The following is a 13,765-nucleotide window of genomic DNA, read 5'->3' on the forward strand; positions in this document are numbered from 1 at the left end:
AATTTTTGCCTACTCCAAGATTATGAAGATGTTCTCTTGTCTCTAAAAAGTAATTCTTTACACTTCACATTTAGATCCTTTGCCTATGTAAGTTGATTTTTTGGTGTGTGACATGAGGTAATAGTCAAAACATTTTATTCCATATGGATATCCAGTTGACTCAGTATAATCTATTAAAGAAACCTTTCTTTTCCCACTGTACTGTATTTTAGCTTTGTCTTAAATCAAATTACTGTATTTGTTCATACTTCTGTTGGTTAAAAAAGAATGGACTTGTTCCTTTTAAACATTAAAAAATATTGTGATGACTAAAACTCAAAGGTAATTTTCTAATTTTGATCTTTAAAATGCTTTGCTTACATTGTATCCATATTATTTAATAACTATTTAAATGACTTGCTTTTCTTAAGTTTTCTAGGAGATAAGTCAAAAATAAATACAATGATGAGTACTTTCAGTATCAGACTTTTTGCACTGCCTTGGGTTTAGGCCTCACACCTCTCCATAGATGAATATCCTTTTCCTCTAAATGAATACAGAGAGGGAATGACTTCGTAGGAGAGATTGAATGATTTACAAAGAAATATTAAACTCTGTGTTAGATGTCATTCGTTCAACAAGAAACATACTACAGAAAACAATTAATAGACCTGTCAAAATATCTTCTGCTTTTGATCAGTAGTGGGCTATTCTCACAGATTTTGTATAAGTATTATAAAGTTGTTATGGATATCTTCTTTTTTTTGTTTGTTATGGATATTTTCAGGTAAATCTTTATCTTCTGGAAAACATGACTGTTGACTGCTATTCGAAGTATTAGCTTAAGATCATGTTACCTGTTTTTTTAGACATAACCCTGTTTTCTCCTGGAAAAAGTTTTTTATTCACAGTTTTGTAGAATTATTATCATAATGCAGAGAGCTACAGTCTCATGGATTGAATCCTAGTTTAGGCAGTAAGATCTAGGTTCAAGTTCTGACTCCATTAATTGTGTGATCATATGTATTCCTTGAATTTGTTGCCATATATAGAAATGAAGATGATGCCTAGCCTGTCTATCTTTGAGGTTTTTATGAAGGTATAATGAGAAAGTTCACAGAGTATCAATAAAGTGGTTTAGACTCTATGTCCTGCCACTTAGCTTTGTGATGTTTGGTATTTAACTTTTTTAAGCCTCAGTTTTCTTGTCTGTAAAATGGGAATGATAATAGTACCTACCTCCATAGGATTTTGAGAGTTCTTAGGATTTATTTTGGGGGTGGGGGTGGGAGAGGGAGGGAGAAAGCAGTTTCTTTGGTGAGCATGGAGCCCAATTCAAGACTCAATCCCAGGACCTTGAGATCATGACCTGAGCCGAAATCAAGAGTCTGATGTTTAATCAGGCATCCCAGGATTTTGAGAGTTTTAAGTGAGATAATGCAAATAAAGTATAGTGCCTGGCAAAATGGACATAATTAATGTTAACATTCATAATTCTATACATCTGTTGATGATGCACTATATATTAGGGATACTTTGTATAAATTATTTAATTCTCAGGACAAGTTGGAACACTTTTTCCCCCATTTCACAGAAGAGGACTGAGATTCAGAGGTTATTCACTCAAGGTCACATAATTATTAAGTTTAGTTTGGATGAAAATGTAAAACTTGTTTTTTCCCCCAATATACTCAGATGTGTTTCACATATATGCTATAGGTATGTCAACACTATAGACAGACAAATCACCTTTGATTCGTGTTTGCAGAATTTTTCCAAGACTGTTTTGTAGATATCCACTGTTTTCAAATATCTTCTATTCCAGTCTTCCTAGGTTTCTTTAATTTACTCAATAGGCCAGAACTTCTACTACAGAAATAAACATGCTTTGTGGATATATAATTAAGAACAGTTAATGGTTTGTTTACAAACCACTAGACTCTTGAGTGGCTCAGTTAGCTATTACAGAGTGACTTTAGATTTCACCTCTCGAAAGGGAAAAGTACTCTGAATTTATTCTTTATTTGTAAGAAGCTTTTCAAGGTGAAGTGCAAAACTCTAATGACTTTATAGCCAAGGGAAAAAGATCAGAAGATCCAGAAATGAACAAGTACCTCGCTTAAGTATTACTTTTTTTTTTTTTTAAAGATTTTATTTATTTATTCATTCATGATAGACAGAGAGAGAGGAGGCAGAGACATAGAGGGAGAAGCAGGCTCCGTGCCGGGAGCCCGATGCGGGACTCGATCCCGGGACTCCAGGATCACACCCTGGGCCAAAGGCAGGCGCTAAACCGCTGAGCCATGAGCCACCCAGGGATTCCCCCTCGCTTAAGTATTTCTGAGTGAAGCTTTGTTTTGTTTTAAGATTTTACTTATTAGAGAGAATGAGAGAGCATGAGCAGGGGAAGGGGCAGAAGGAGAAGCAGGCCCCCAAACCCCCATTGAGGGAGTACTCTGTGATCATGACCTGAGCCACCCAGGTGTCCCTGGGTGAAATTTCTTGACGCTGAGTCTGGGCAAATAAGAAATAGTCTTTATATTCAAAGGAAATTTGGAGATCTATTTTGAGGTTTTCTTTTCTTTTCTTTTTTTTTCTTTTTTTTTAAAATGAAGTCCATTTGAATTTGGAAAAATTAGTAGAGACCTTTAAAGTGTTCTTAGTCAAAATAACTCTTATATGATCTCCTTTCATAGTTCACTTTATTGTAAAATGGGCACCATTGAAATGAACTCTCTCTCTTATTGCTATATATTTATTTAAAATCCATTTTTAAAAGACCGTTTTCATGGAAACATTTGGGGCCAAAAGATTTTCTATTGACAGTTCATCTGTGAAGTTTAATTTATAAGTCAATGGGAAAATAAGATAGCATTTATGAATTTTATCAACCCTTTGGAATTTATCTTCTATATGGAGTTAGACATATATGAAAAATAATTTATATGTTTATAGTTTATAATACTGTCTTTCAAACTTGAATGCTTCTAACTTTATTGTATTTGTTGTATCTGGATATAATCCATATAATTCTTTAGACTTCTCTTTGACTTAACTTTTGCCTAGCCTCAATTAAAATATTTAATAAAATCATTGATGTCTTGCCTTTTTTCCTAATATTCCTTAAAATAAACAGTACCTTAATAAAATAAAAGTTTTTTTTTAACTGCCTGAAATTACTAGCATAGGAATAAATAATATATTTTGAGAAGTGTGGAATAAACTGAATTATCACATATAAATCAGCATATGACACTGAGATTCATAGGGGAAAAAAGTGGGAAATACTCTCATGGTTAATGAGTCTGTAGCTTATAGGAAAATTGTTTCTGATTGGGTTTTTATTTTTACTTATTTAAAAAACTTTTCTGAGTGGGTCTTTAGAATTCCTGTTTTTCTCCTTGGATTCACTTGTTTTTATATTTTTACTTTATTTAGTACTCTTTTAATCTAATATAAATAGGATCATTGATTAATATTTAGAAATGGATAATTCTTTTTAATATTTACCTTTTATATGATATAATATCAATGTAATTACAGCCTCAGTGATTCCAAGTTATTGTATTTAATTAACAAAAATTTAAAAAATTTATAGACCAGTACAGTATAATTTCCAGAAAATCTTTTGGGATCAATGTGGGGTGACCAACTTTTAATTTTGTTAAAAAATGACATTAGATAATTTACAGAAGAGTCCTTTCACACCAAAAAGGTAGAGTGGCATAGATTCAGAATAAAGGAATTCTTTAAATTGAGTAGATCTGGCTTTAATAGAAAATGAGGTATGTTTTCTCTATTTTACTCATTTCATTGAAGAGAAGTTTTTGGTACTTAGGGACACAAACATAGAGTTTGATTCTTTGTTACTCTTTTCAGGTTTTTGTCTTATCTCTCTGATGGTTTGTAAGTTTCTTAAATTATCTCTTCTTTTATACCGGACACATGGACATTGTTGCCTTCTGAGCTTTTGTCTGAAAACCTCTCCTATTTTTACCTGCCTTTGTTGACTTATGTTTCTTTCACAACTTCAGATGTGATTTATAAATTGTGCTTCTGTGGACTTTTCACGTTCTGAGAAAGCTTAAGGTTTTGTTTTCCTTCTAGAAAGAATACAGTCTTTGGCTGATGATTTTTATTCCCTTAGATTATTTTTGAACAAATATTAGAGCATTTACAAATCTGCTAAATTCTGTCAGAGAAAGCAAATTTAAATTCCTTACCCTTGTGCTGTGACATCATTAAAATCACATCCTGTCCAGCCCCCCTCCCCCCATATGATGAATGATTGAGTAATGCATATGGGTAGGTGTAGATTGGATGATTAGAGGAAATGGGAATTTAAAAGGTTACTCCTAGGGTTTCAGTTGGGTCAGTATATCTTGTAGTGTCATTCACTGAGTAAGTAATTCTGATGGAGGAACCAGGTATTGGTATTGGGGCTGGGAGAAAGATGATGAAGTCAGTTTTGAACAAGTAGAATTTGAGGTTTTTGTAGAGTCTAGCGGGCAGTTGGATATATGGAACTGAACCTCTGAAGGGAAATGCAGAAGCTGCCGTACAAATTTAAGAGTTATCAGCATTAATGAAGTTACTATGGAAGGATGAAAGAAGGCAGTAACAAAAGAGGGACTGGGACAACATTTTCAGGAGTACTCCCTGAGCAGAGGAATAACAGTTTAAGATTCTTTGACTTTTTCTTGACGCTGCACATCTATTGTATTAAAGAATTCTGTTGGACCTGCCTTCAAAAGCTGTATTGAAGTAGATAAATTCTTAACACTTTGACTGATAACTGCACCATTATTCCTCTAATAGCAGTAATAGTCTCCCAAACCATCCTCTATGTTTCTACTCTTGCTGTCTATAGTTTGTTCTGACATAGCTCTTCAAACGATCCTTTTAAATAAAAGTCAGATCATGTTCCTCCCTTGATCAAAATTCTCCAGTGGCTTTCATCTTATTCAGAATAAAATTCAAAGTTCTTAACTGTGGCCTACCAGGCCCTACTACCTACATGATTGGTATTTAAATGTTAGGTCATTAGACAATTCTTTCCTGACCACTCCACATCATTTTTCACTGTCTTACCTTGCTTTTTTTTTTGCCTTTTTTTTTTTTTTTTTTTTTGTAGTTTTGTCACCTGAAACAATTTATCTGTTGACCTGTTGATACAAAATATAAACTGTGAAAGCTGGTACTCTCCTTTACATCCCCAGTGTCCAGAACTAGGACTACAGTTGGTCTCAATGTTTGTTGAATGAATGAAAATTAGTGACAGCATTTGATGTTGTCACTTTTCTACTTAAACTTTGATTTATTCTTTTATTCCCTTTGATCACATTTATTGTTATACTCCTGGTCCGTTTCCATTATGCTCTTAAGTTCACATTCACTCAGCAGCCAGGATGATCTTTTAAAAATGTACATCAGATTATGTCAGTCCCCTCTTTAAAAATTTTCAATAGGGTAAATAATCCAAATTAAATTAAAAATAAAATTTAAAAAGTAAAAAAAAAAAAAAAAAGGATCAAATCTCTACTATGGCTTCCAAAGCCCTTCACAGTCTAGTGCTGTCTGCTTTAAAGCTTATTTCATGATGCTTACTAGCCAACTAGGGTCCAGCCTCATTGGCCTCATTCTAATTCCTCTGATATGCCTAGTCTTTTTCTATTTCAGTGCTGCTATAGGTGCAGTTCCCCTTTCCTCAAACCTTTTTCCCCCTTTCTTGACTTAGCCTCCATATTTACTCTGTTTGAATAATGTCCCAATAATAATGTTAAATGAAAGTTTTTTGGGTACCAGAGAAATGGAGAATAAGAGAGGCCTTCCTTGCTGTAAAATAGTTTGGGTGAATGAAACAGAACAAAGTAGATGGGTGTAACAAACTGTAATTTTTAATCTAGGGGGATAGTTCAAAGGGGGGTAGACAAGCTTTCTATTCTATCAATTTACTTGCTTTTAACTAGAGTAGTTTTACTTTGTTCTTTTTCTCTAGCATATAACTTAAGAGTTCTTGCCTTAAAAAACTTTGGATAGTGGGATGCCTGGGTGGCTCAAGGCGTGATCCTGGAGTTCTGGGATCGAGTCTCACATCGAGTTCCCTGTGAGGAGCCTGCTTCTCCCCCTGCCTATGTCTCTGCCTCTCTCTCTGTGTCTCTCATGAATAAATAAATAAAATCTTAAAAAAAAAAAACTTTGGAAAATATCCCATATGTTCAGTGGTATGAGCTTTGTACAGGGTTCCCTGAGAACACATAGCTTCTTGAAGGGAGGAGTTGGTTGCATTTGATCTGTGACTTGAAGGACCAGATAAATGTTAATTGAACAAAAAGGAAGATAAAAAGATGCTTGAGGTAGAGGTAGTAGTTTTAATCCTTTGCTGTTCATCAAGATAATCCTTGGAACTCTTTTTTTTTTTTTTTTTTTTTAAGATTTTATTTATTTATGAGAGACACAGGCAGAGGGAGAAGCAGGCTCCATGCAGGGAGCCCAACGTGGGACTCGATCCCGGGACTCCAGGATCACACCCTGGGCCGAAGGCAGGCGCCAAACCACTGAGCCACCCAGGGATCCCCCCATCCTTGGAATTCTTAAAAAAGTATATACCTCTTGGGATGTAACTGGCTTAGGTGGAGGAGCATGTGACTCTTGATCTTGGGGTCTTGAACCTCATGGTGGGTGTAGAGACTACTTAAAAATAAACTTTAAAAATATATACCTTTAAGCTTTGTAGTAATTTTTCAAGCTGTACATTTATAATTTGTGCCCTTCCTCTGTGTGTGTATGGTATTTCAATAGAAAAGTTAAAAATAGTAAAAATAAACTTTTTAAAAATTACCAAAAAATAGATTATAACTGGACTGAATTTCAGACCTACAGAATCAGAAACTCCTTTTTTTTCTTAAGTGCCACAGATGATTTTGTTTCCTAACCATGGTTGGAAACCTTTGTGACCAGAGATTGCAACTTAGATCAGGTTGGCAATTAGGGAAGTTTTAGAGTAGAGTTAGGTAGGGATGGAATAATCCAGATACAATTTGCATCTCCATTAAGAAACTAAGATTTTAACCTGTGTTCCTGGAAAGGTGTTTTACTTTGGGGACTTATTTTGGAATAGCTTTATTGAAGAATAATTTGCTGCACAATAATTTAAAATAGGCAATTTGATATGTTTTCATACATGTATACACTGTACAGCTGTTACTACAGTCAAGGTAATAAACATAGCCATCACCACTCAAAGTTTCTTCATGCCCTTTTGTAATTTGTAATCTCTTCCTGTTGTTTCTCCTTTTCCTCCCTTACTGTACCCTGGCAACCACTGATCCATCAGTATAGATAGGGATATGGATTGTTATCAAATGTCTTTTCTGTATTTGCATAGAAGATCTCATGGTTTTCTTTTTCAGTCTGTTAATATAGAATGAATTATATTGACCCAACTTACATACATGTAAATCACTTTTACATTTTGGGAGTAAACATCATTTGGTGTTTATACAGGCATACCTTGGCGATATTGCTGATTTGGTTCCAGAACACTATAATAAAGCAAATATCTCAATAAAGCTAGTCAAGTGAGTTTTTTTTTGTTTCCTAGTGCATATAAAAGTTATATTTACATTAATATATATTAATGTAATTAATTAATTAAATGTGTAATTAATTAAATGTGCAAAAGCATGAAGTCTACAAAAACAATGTATGTATGTATCTTAATTTAAAAATGCACAATTGATACTTACCTGGCAGGGGAGATACCATGATCACGAAGGTGGTTTTCCCAGGGCGAGGCTTATCCATTGCACTCCGGATGTGCTGACCCCTGCGATTTCCCCAGATGTGGGAAACTCGACTGCATAATTTGTGGTAGTGAGGGACTGCATTTGTGCTTTCCCCTAAAAAAAAAAAAAAAAGCACAATTGTTGGGACGCCTGGGTGGCTCAGCAGTTGAGCGTCTGCCTTCGGCTCAGGTCATGATCCTGGGATCGAGTTCCGCATTGGGCTCCCTTTAGGGAGCTTGCTTCTCCCTCTGCCTGTGTCTCTGCTTCTGTCTGTGTCTATCATGAATAAATAAAATCTTTAAAAAAAAATGCATTATTGCTAAAAGCTGCCCATCACCTTGCTTTCACCAAGTTATAATCACTTATTACAGATCATAACAAATAGAATAATAATGAAAAAGTTTGAAATATTAGAATTACCAAAATATGACACAGAGACAGAAAGTGAGCAAATGCTGTTGGAAAAATGGCACCAATAGATTTGCTTGAGGCAGGGTTGCTATACACCTTCAATTTGTGAAGTAAAGTATAATTATATGAAATATGCCTTTATATTGTTGGAATCAGTTAAAAAGTTGTTTACAGGGATCCCTGGGTGGCGCAGCGGTTTGGCGCCTGCCTTTGGCCCAGGGCGCGATCCTGGAGACCCGGGATCGAATCCCACGTCGGGCTCCCGGTGCATGGAGCCTGCTTCTCCCTCTGCCTGTGTCTCTGCCTCTCTCTCTCTCTCTGTGACTATCATAAATAAATAAAAATTAAAAAAAAAATTAAAAAAAAAAGTTGTTTACAATTTTGCATGTATGTTCATGAAGAATATGGGTTTATAGTTTTGTTTTCATACAATATCTGTGTCTAGTTTTGGTATCAGAGTAATGCTGGCCTCATTGAATGAGTCGAGAAAGTATTGCTCTTCTGGTTTTCTTAAAGAGTTTGAGTAGATCTTTCTTTAAATGTGTAATATATAGTGTAGTCAGAATTCACCAGGGAAGCCTTCAAGGCCTGGAGTCTACTTGTCAGTACTACAATTTCTTTAGGTATGTTTGATGTGTCCATTTCTCCTTGGGTGAGCTTTGGAAATTTTCGATCTTTCAAGGAATTTGTCTATTTCATCTGACTTATTTACTTTATTCACCTGAAATGATTTATAATAATTTATCTTTTAAAAATTTAGATATAGTATAAAAATTGAGATAGATTAGAATCCACCCTTTTAAAGTATACAATTTAATGATTTTTAATATATTCACAAAGTCATACAACCTTCACCAGTACCTAGTTGCAGAATACTTTCATCATTCTTAAAAGGAAACCCTCATATCCATTAGCAGTCATTTTCAACCATCTCCTCCCCACTTCTCTCCAGTCTCTGCAACCACTAATTTTTTGTCCCTATGAATTTGTTCTAGACCTTTTATATCAATGAGATCATACAATATGTGACCTTTTGTTAGTGGCTTTTTTTTAATTTAGCATAATGTTTTTAAGGTTCATCCATGTTGTAATATGTCTCAGCACCTCACTCCTTTTTATGGCTGAAGAATATTCCATTGTGTATATACTTACATTTTGCTTTATCATGCGACAGTTATGGGCATTTTGGTTATTCCACTGTTTGCTTATTATGAATAGTGTTACTATGGATTTTTGTGAACCTGTTTCCTTTTTCTTGTATATGTATTTGCAAGTGGAATTCCTGCGTCATAGGGTAATTTTACATTTAACTTAGGGAGGAACTGCCAAACTTTCCAAAGTAGCTGTACCATTTTATATTCCTCTCACCCATGTATGAGAGAAACAGTTTCACCAAATTCTTGCCGACACTTGCTATTGTCCATCTTTTTATTATATTTATCCTAGTGGGTATGAAGTGGTATCTCTATGTGGTCCTTATTTGTATTTTCCTGATGACTACTGATGTTGAGCATCTTTTCACGTGCTTATTGGCTATTTGTACATCTTCTTTGTAGAAATATGTTAAATTACTTTGTTTTTTAAATTAGATTGTCTTTGCATTACATTGTAAAGGTAGAAATTTATAGACAAATGATCAAATATTTTGTCTGATTTTTTGGCTTTTCTTTTCATGATCTTGGAGTTCTTAGCACCAAATGTTTTGATTTTGATGATTCTAGTTTATCTGCATTTTTCTTTGGTTACTTGTTCTTTTTTTATTTTTTAATTTTAAAATCCTTTAAAGATTTTATTTATTTGACAGAGAAGTAGGAGAGAGTGGGGGTGGTGGGCAGAGAGGGAGAAACAGACTCCCCACTGAGCAGGGATTCCAATTTGGGGCTTGATCCCAGGACTCTGAGAACATGACTTGAGCTGAAAGCAGGCATTTAACCCACTGAGCCTCCCAGGCACTTCTGATTTTAAATTTTTTATTGTTGTAGAATATATGTAACATAAAATCAACCATTTTAACCTCTTTCTATTTTTTTAAAATAGAACATGGATGAGTGGACAGTAAGGGGTGGGTAGAAGGAGAAGGAGAGAGAGAGACTTTTAAGCAGGCTCCATGCTAAGTCAGCAGCCCGCTGGTCTCAGGACTCAATCTGAGATCATGACCTGAGCCAAAATCAAGAGTCAGATGATTTAACCAGCTGAACCGATTTAACCAGCTGAACCACCCCAGCTCCCCTTTCCTACTTTGAGTACTCTACTTACCCATATCCTGGGATGCTTGGTGTTGCCCTACAGCACAAGTAAGTGCTTTTTTTCTTCAGTCTAGTGTCTATTGCTATGTCTTCATGTTCACTGACATATTTTCTTTGCAGTCTTATCTCCTATTAATCCCAACCACCGGTTTTTATTATTAAAACATCAAAAATTTAAAAAGTCTTTCAAATCTCTACCTAATATGCTTAATCTTTCCATCTACCTTTTTGAGCATATGAGCTACATTTATAATAACTGATTTAATGTTCTTATCTAGTAGACCTATCATGTATAGATCAATTTCTGTTTATTTTTCTCATTCTGAGTGGTATTTTCCTCTTTTCCATGTCTGTTAATATTTGATTGGATGCCAGGCATTGTCACTTTTACCTTGTTTGGTACTGAACTTTTTGTATTATTATGAATGTTCTTGAGCTTTGTTTGGGATGCAATTAAGTTCCTTGGAAATGGCTTTATTTAATTTAATTTAATTTTATTTTATTTTTTAAAGGCATGGTTTTAGTCTGCTAGGTGGAATTAGAGTAGTTTTTAGAGCTCATTTTGTCTCACTACTAAGGTGTTGCCCCTCTGAGCATTGTATTTGATGTCCCGTGAATTAGAAGCTTTTCTACTCTGGCTGGAAGGTGTACAGCCTATTGCTGACTTTGGGCGAACTGTGGACAGTGTGAGCCATGGGCAGTGGTGTGCTGGAGCTTGTGAGAGCTATTTGTTAAAATGCTAGGAAGTTTTTCAGCTGGTTTAATTCTTTTTTTTTTTTTTTTTTAAGATTTTTTTTAAAGCTATCTCTACATCCAACTTGGGGCCAAACCCAGAACACCAAGATCAAGAGTCACATGTTTCACTGACTGAGCCAGCCAGGAGCTCCTGAATTGGTTTAATTCTTAATAGAATTAAATTGTATAAGCTTATGATTAAATCAGTTATATTAAGAGCAAAGGTGATTCCTCAAATCTTATTACCTTTTATTATATTATTATATATTCTGATTTTTGTACACAGGTGGTAATTTACACCTATTGTATCTCTATGGGAGAAATACTATATAATGTTTGCTGTGGTACTATGTATCTCTAACATAGCACTCAGTGATGGTTAATAGCTTGAAATTGTCTGTGGGTAGGAATATACATACCCATTGGTAACCCTATAAACCAGGAACTACAAAACACTGATGGCCCCTGGTTGTTATACATTTTCCAGCATACTCCTGACTATGGATATCATTCTCTCTACTCCTTATAGATGGTGTTCCAGGCCTTGGACATGCACACTGATCAGTACTCAGCTCAAGACTTGAGGGGGATTTTTGTATATCTTCTGATGATCTGGGGACACTAGTTACTTAGGCCTCCCCACACTACTCAGTTCAACTTTTTAACTCAGGGAGACTGTTAAACTTTGCCTGGGATCAATCCCCCTCCACTCTCTGTAGGCTGGAAACTCCCATCAGTAAGCTGGGCAATTAAAAGCTTTGCCTCATTTGTTTCTTCTCTTTGATCATTGTCCTTTATTACATTGTCTGATTTCCAGTGTCTGGAAAACAAAAACAAAAATGTTTTCCAGAGATTTAGTTGGTTTGGTGGCAGCATAAATCTCCTTCCTGGGACGCCTGGGTGGCTCAGTGGTTGAGCATCTGCCTTCGGCTCAGGGCGTGATCCTAGAGTCCTGGAATCGAGTCCCACATCGGGCTCCCCCACATGGAGCCTGCTTCTCCCTCTGCCTGTGTCTCTGCCTGTCTCTCTCTCTGTGTCTCATGGATGAATAAATAAAATCTTTAAAAAAAAAAATCTCATTCCTGTTACTTTGTCTTGACTAAAAGTGGAAGTCCCTTGGAAGCATTTTAGGTAGGAGAGGGACATGGGTGTGTATTTTAGATCGCTCTGTAGAATATACACTTATAAGGGAAAAGACTTAAAGTAGAAACACTGATTACAAGACAAATGAGTTAGTTTAAGTGAATGATGAAAACCTAAGGTTGGTTTTGGTTGTTGATTGCAGAGGTGGGGTACAATATGGGAAATATGTAGGAGAAAGAATCTAGTGCAGGGTTTCTAAAAGGATGGATAAAGAGCTATTTGCATCTAATCACTTGTGGTATTTGATAAAATGAAGATTCTGTGTCCTGCTCCAAGTTCATTGAATCTGAATTTCTAAGGATGAGGCTTAGAAATTTGCATTTTATTTTTTTTTAAGATTTTATTTTTTAAATCAGACATTTATTTGTTTTAGAGAGAGAGAGCACATGTGTGTGTGCAGTGGGGAGGGAGAGAAAGGAGAGAGAAAATCTCTAGACTCCCTGCTGAGTACAGAACTTGACATAGGGCTCACCTCCACAGCCTTGAGATTATGACCTGAGCTGTAAATTGAGAGCTGGATGCTTAACCGCCAAAGTTACCCAATGCCCTTCAATATTTTATTTTTAAGTAGTCTCTACACCCAGTGTGGGGGCTTGAACCCACCACTCCAAGATTGAGAGTCACTTGCTCCACTGATTGAGCTAATCAAGCATTCCTAGAAGTTTGCATTTTAAACAGGTACTTAGGGTAATGCTTATGAACCCTTAAGCTTCAGAAGAAACAGCTTTAACTTTTTTCAAAGTATGATCCATATATTTGGGCAGCCCCTACATTGGAATGACCTGAAGTACCTAATGAAAGTTGTAGATTTATGCATGCATATCCAGAACTACTGAATCTGAATTTCTGGGGTGGTTGAGTTCAGGAATTCCTGAACACTAGTGTTTGAAGGCATACTAGTGTTTGAAAACCAATAAGCTAAAGTACTTTGCAGACATAATCTCTTCTGAACTCTTCAGAGTAACCCTGGGGAAATGAAGCATAAAAGAGCAAAGTGGCTTACCCAGGGTCAGACAGTGGTTAGTTATTTTTGATAGTAGAGAATATTTCTTCTATCAAACCTAATACTTCTGCTACCTTTCTGTTGACTGTGAGATAGGCTTATCTCTAAAATCTTATGAAAGCATCATAAGACACTGAAACTGTGGTTCCAAACAACTTAGGGCGCCAGGAAACTGTGCTCTTCTTTGGTTATACTTTTGCACCAAATATTCAGTTTAGCTCTCAATAGCAAGTGAGTGTAATAAGTCTTAGTGTCTAGCAAAGGTGTTTGTCTCTGCATTATCTTAATACTTTTTACAGCTGCCGTTGAGTGTCCTTGTCTTTTTCTTTTAAAATAATTTAAAAACATGGTATAGTGCACAATTCAGTATTTTCATTTACACAACTGAAGTGGGTACTAATGAATCTATAGTATAATTTTTGTTTTGAATTTTTCCAAGGTTCTATAAAACTGAAAAGATT

General features: G+C 35.5%; 1 protein-coding gene and 1 non-coding gene across 4 annotated transcripts in view; both read left to right on the top strand.

Moving 5' to 3' along the window:
• ZZZ3 (zinc finger ZZ-type containing 3) overlaps positions 1–13,765 on the top strand; it is a 103,184-nt gene that overhangs the window by 21,812 nt on the left and 67,607 nt on the right. The window lies entirely within an intron of this gene.
• LOC112641109 (U1 spliceosomal RNA) lies at positions 7,720–7,883 on the top strand. The gene has a single exon (XR_003124509.1). It is a non-coding gene; the product is annotated as a U1 spliceosomal RNA (small nuclear RNA).

This window comes from Canis lupus, chromosome 6, assembly GCF_003254725.2.
Source record: "Canis lupus dingo isolate Sandy chromosome 6, ASM325472v2, whole genome shotgun sequence".
Taxonomy (NCBI): domain Eukaryota; kingdom Metazoa; phylum Chordata; class Mammalia; order Carnivora; family Canidae; genus Canis; species Canis lupus.